The following is a 6059-nucleotide window of genomic DNA, read 5'->3' as shown; positions in this document are numbered from 1 at the left end:
AGGTGATAATTATACCTTGAATACTAAAGGAGCACGCATTTCAATAGTAAAACTGCAGACATTGAAGTTCTAAGTACACCTGAGAGCTTTCTATACAACATTCAAATATATCCCTTTGCAGTATACTGCGATTGTCTGATTTATTGATGTCGTTCATACATCTATAATTACACAAATAAAGTGTTCTATTGTTTTCTTTAAATTTATGGTTGATATGGATACGTAATTTATTATCAAAATACACAGTGACCAGTACCAATAATTTTCAAGCGCATACATGTACACATTCTGATAGTAAATACATGTCACGCCAATGTTCAACACTACACCGATAACTAATGCACAGAGGCCCCATTTTCCATATCCAGACCCCAATCTTGGCATTTGTACAGTTAATGAAACTTGCCATCACTGGCCACTTAGGCTGAGAGTACTGAAACTTGCTGATTCATAGTTTGCATATCTTAACATCCCCTTGGCAATAGGAATGTATACAGGCGCTGAAATTAAGCACATTTATTATGCAAGGAGTTGTGTGATAGTATAGTATTAATGACTGCTTTGAGAGAAATAGTTGTTTTATTACGCTCAAGGGAAGGTTAGAATTGTGCTATTCCCCGAGGCTTGCCGAGGGGAATAGCCCAATTCTAACCTTCCCGAGAGCGTATGAAAACAACTATTTCTCGAATATTAAAGCAGTCATTAATACTTTTATATGCCGAAAAAAAATAGACTAAAAAATTAAAAATTAAAAATATTTATCATTTTTGTCGAATACGGGATTCGAACTCTTGCGTACAACAAGAGGTGTACCGAAAACCAACGCTTAGACCACTCGGCTATGGCCCGCCGTTAACATGCTCGGCAGTTTTCTCCAATATATACATTAAAATGGATTGAAACCGGCTTCGCGTGTGATGAATGCTTCGCAAAAGCTCCATATACGGACTCTTCTTTTACTTTTGCAATGCATATTGGCACGAACTTAGATCAAGATCTATCGGCAGATGTTGTTTTTTTGTTTTTGGAAGTTTATTTTCGTCTTCATGTCAACAATGCAAGATAAAATTGTCGGTAAGATCGATCGAGATTCAATTGTATTGAAATTACCGACCAATCCTTCGCACACATACGGCATCCTCCATCGCTCAAACCATTTTTTAACATGTAAACCTATGGGGTAACCATGGAGGCTGACCAACTTTTTTTAATAACCATGGTTATTAAAAATATTGAAATGTTTTATGCATGGTTACCGAGAATTTTACAGGAACAGTTGAAGTTTATGAATGCAATTCGACCAATCAGATGGCTGGATTTCTTAAGTGAGGTATATAATTGATACTAACTTACTGAGTCAGTTTTCATTCTAGAAGAAGTGTTATGCACATAGAAAACACAGTAACCATGTCATGAAGGGAAAAGCCTATACAACATCTGCAAACATACTACACAATAGAGCACCAAAGTGGATGCAAATTTAAACAAAAGTTGTAACCATGGTTCCATAAACAAATGTGATAGTATTTGTCGAGCAAGCATCACTGTTCAGTTAAACCAACTTGGAGAACTTAAAATAGATGCCTGCCATATAGTATATATGGCACTTTGGCAGGCATCAAGAATTGCTTCCCTCTCTTTATATTACTGAGAATAATGTACATGTACACACAGTCTTCGGGGGATGTGTACTGATCACAATGAATAATTGGGAATTATAGATTAATCAGAAAATTAACCCCATTCAACAGATCAATAAGGAGGTCTATTCAGGGATGAATTACCCTTTGACTATTCTAAAACTTTCTTGAGCTTGTTGCTATAGCAACAATTAAGTGTGGGAAGAAAGGATTGATTGGATTCCATATATATTGAGATCTTAGCTGTCATACATGTACATATCATTTATTAACTGTAATGTTCTTCATCAAGGCAAGGAAATAGATTCATTGGTCAAACATGAGGGGAAAATTGACAATTAATCCTTGTCTTGTTTTAATGTAGTCTTTATTCATTCTAGTTCTTTGTCTTTTAATAAGATGATAAAACACTGATCAAAATCTTCATGTTAGGCGAACTCAAATGGTGTTTTGAAATATTTACAGTTGAGTTCTGGTGATTTTTAATTGCATTTCAAGAGAAAAAAAAATATTTTTCAAAATAAAATATTAATCCTAAAATTCTTTATCATATTTTTTAAAGTTCAATTTTCTCCAAAGAAGGTAATTCATTTAATATGCAAGCCCCTACATTTAGATGTCATCAATGCACAATATTTCAAAAAGACCCCTTATGAAATTGAATAGATAAATAATAAACTATAAAGACTAAAATGTATTATTATAAATGAAACGGGAAAGGTGCTAAGGGTTACCAAAATAATTACCAATTTGCATTTGATTGATTTGACTTTATTTTTTCACAACTTTAAACCTTCTCTTAGATATTTCTCTTGTTTTTCTATGTTTTTTTTTTATAAATCAAAACCTGTTTGATATACGGGTTAACTCTCCCTTTAGGTGATATCTTTTAAAAAGCAATTTTTGCTGTTTTTCCACTGTTACATGCAGATAGCATACTTGATCTGGTGAACAAGTGAAGCAGTTGGATTTGAGCTTGATTGAGCATGCATTTCTAGACCATTAATTACCAATTTGCATTTGATTGATTTGACTTTATTTTTTCACAACTTGTAACCTTCTCTTAGATATTTCTCTTGTTTTTCTATGGGTTTTTTTTATAAGTCAAAACCTGTTTGATATACGGGTTAACTCTCCCTTTAGGTGATATCTTTTAAAAAGCAATTTTTGCTGTTTTTCCACTGTTACATGCAGATAGCATACTTGATCTAGTGAACAAGTGAAGCAGTTGGATTTGAGCTTGATTGAGCATGCAATTCTAGACCATTAGGGAAATGTGGTAATGTCTGGAGAAATATAGCTCCGATATATTACATGTACAAAGGTTTTCTGTTCATGCTTCAAGTTATTCTTATTTCAAATTCCACATCTAAATCCTTCTAAACTAGCAGCTTCAAAGCAAAAATGAGGCTTTTATTTGGGGGGGGGTATCATACTGTATGAGTTGAGTGAAAGAAATAGATAAGGGTACAGAATTGTAATCACCAAATATCAAACTATGTGAAATCTTAAAAATCATCATCAATAATTCAATGCCAATTTCATAAAATCAATGGATTTCTTTTTTAAAGACTATCCAACGTATGCAACAAGGTACTCATTAAATGTTTAAAAAATATATATTACAAAAACACTATAAATTCTATACTTCCATCCATTTGTTTTGTAAAATATTCCATTTTTTTTTTTTTTTTTTTATTTATTTATTTTTTTTTTTGGGGGGGGGGGGGGGGTTAAATAAGAAGAAGCAATAATGCCTGATCACTGATTAACTTTTTTTTTCCCCGGCCAAATATATTAAATATCAATATATTTTTCGATAGGAAAATTACATTTTTATTTGAAAAAACAGTATTAATGCAATATGTAAGGGATAATACGGATCGCATCCCATAAATGAGACTGAATCATCAGATCATATATCCTTTAGCAAAACGTTCATGACACATTAATGTTGAATACACCTCATTATATAGTGTACATGTATGCTGAACCCTAGGGCTTGGCTCATTCTGCCTCATCCCATGTCCAACCCCACCCCGGGCCTAGTGCATATGTACATTGTACTCTCTAATTATGAACAAGCCTATTTCACCCCTACCTCCACTCTTAACCCCACCCCCAAAGAAAAGAGCACATATCACCAGCAGTGGATATTTACAATTTGTACGGTGACTGTCAGATTTGACAAAGAACCAATTTCATAAATGATGATCAGAATCCATCTTCCTTTCCTTTGACTCACCTTAGTCTACAAATACAGGCTTTAATTCTGTGACAGCTATCCATATGAATACCTCATTGTGCTGATTTCTATCTTGTAGCCGAAAACAGTTTGGAATATAAGCATTTTACTTTTAAATTAGAAAAACGGTTGGCTTTAAGAGAAAATGAGAGTTTTACATACTGCTTTTCATCAGTGTCTACTTCTTGGGCTTTCTGTTCTCATTGATAAAATTCTATTTCAAGGAAATTGCTGATTGTTCCATTGGTTGAGGATACAATGGTTATTACAATTAGCAACAACAAAAACACAGAAGCCGGAATGAATTTCGAAATGTTAAAAAGAGTGTTCTGGAAACAAGGAAGAAGAACAAGTAAATATATTTGTTTTCTATTGAGAAGAAAACGTGCTTAATGTTTGTCTTTGCTTCTGATTACGGTAGTATTTTCCACTTCTATTTTTCAAATGTAAATGTGATGAAATTAGACAGATCACAAAAATATATTAAAATATAAAACAAATTGAATAACTTCAATATTTCATATAAGTCAGTCTGTCAAAAAGGAATCCATCAATGAGATTTCCCTTTGAAGTCTGAATACAGTCTCAGAACAGACTTGGCTTTGCACATATATGACACATTTCAGTGCCAAATTTGGAAAATTAATTCCTCGGCTGTGTAAATATTTCATCTTTCAATCAATATATTCCAGCGCTACCCGAACACATATAAGCACGGCTAGGTTTGTATTCAAGGCAACTGTCTGTAATACTAGTAGCATACTGCAATAATATACAAATAAATCAATGAAAATAATATATACCAATCAATTTACAGAATCAAAGATAAACTTTGATAAATGGTAGTGTAATTATGGAACTACTTTTTCAAACAATCTGGCTTGACGTCATTTTAATATATTCAATGCAGAGTCTACAAAAAGTACTTCTGAATTGATTTTTATTTTAGAGTAAAGAAAAATAAACAAGTTTATGATCAAAGCAAAAGTGGTGAAACAAGAAAAGAGGATACTGAGAAGAAGAAAAAAAAAATTTAAATGTTAAACTCTTCTAAACTATATATCGCTCCATGCCTATATAGCTACCTGTAATTACATCTAGAGTAAGAAATCTTTTAACAAGGACGAGCTGACTGACACGTTTCCCTTGAGACAGTGAACTTTGCTAGCATGACCTTTGACCTGAACAGAACACAATAGATGTCACATGATCTCTCCTACAAAATATCTTCAATTCTAAGAAATCTTCTTCCAGACACATGATCCTCTGAATGTTGAGATGTCTGGCACTATTGTGCACAGGTTGAATGTTCAAAACTGAAAACCCCTTGAAATTTGTCAAAGGTATCTGTAATAGAAATACTACATCAGAAATGTACTCTTAAATTTGCCATGTTTGATTTTAAATAATCATACAAATCTTATTAAACTTGATTGAAACATTAATATTGTCAAGTTCCTGTTAATGTTGTCCTCCTCCTCTTCTATTTTCTAAATATATTTTTCCTCGTTACATTTGTCTTGATTTCTCCATGTCATCCCTTTCTTGTTTTGAATTGCTCTGCCATTAATCTGCATAGCCTTAAGTTATCTGTAAAGTATTAACAACAAACTGAATCTCTCACTATTCTACAGTAATGCAATTAACAAGAAACAAAGGTTTCTATAACAAAGAGTTTTCTTAAAGGATTTGATGGGAAATCGGATAACAGAGAACTCTGCAACTGAGTAAATCTTTTAAGTAACAAAATGATAGGATAAAGTACAAATCTGAGGAAGGTTCTAAAAATGGGGATGCCTCATTATCTAGTGTACCTGAATAAACTAACATGTGCCTATTAAGAGGAACTTCTTGGCTTTTTTTATAACTATGTAAGAATAAACTCTGATCCAAATTGGAGACTACCTCAATCATATTTTTGGGTTCAAATACAAAGAAAATATCTCAGTTTAGAATGAATGACAACAAAAAAAGACACCAATAATATATGTAGAATGCAGATTACATGACTATACATTTATTGTAAAAGATAGGTTCATTTACAGACTTTCTCTTGCTTCGTGCAGATTTTGTTATGGAAATAATATAAGCTCATGTTCACAAAGGTCAATCTATTTTGATTCTGTATGTTTTTGAACAAAGGTTCAAAATGAGGGTAAAATTGTATGTCAATT

The sequence above is a fragment of the Strongylocentrotus purpuratus genome, unplaced genomic scaffold (genome assembly GCF_000002235.5).
Source record: "Strongylocentrotus purpuratus isolate Spur 01 unplaced genomic scaffold, Spur_5.0 spur5_scaffold_8, whole genome shotgun sequence".
In the NCBI taxonomy this organism is placed as follows: domain Eukaryota; kingdom Metazoa; phylum Echinodermata; class Echinoidea; order Camarodonta; family Strongylocentrotidae; genus Strongylocentrotus; species Strongylocentrotus purpuratus.
The sequence above is the reverse complement of the archived record's forward strand: the minus strand, read 5'-3'. Positions refer to the sequence as shown.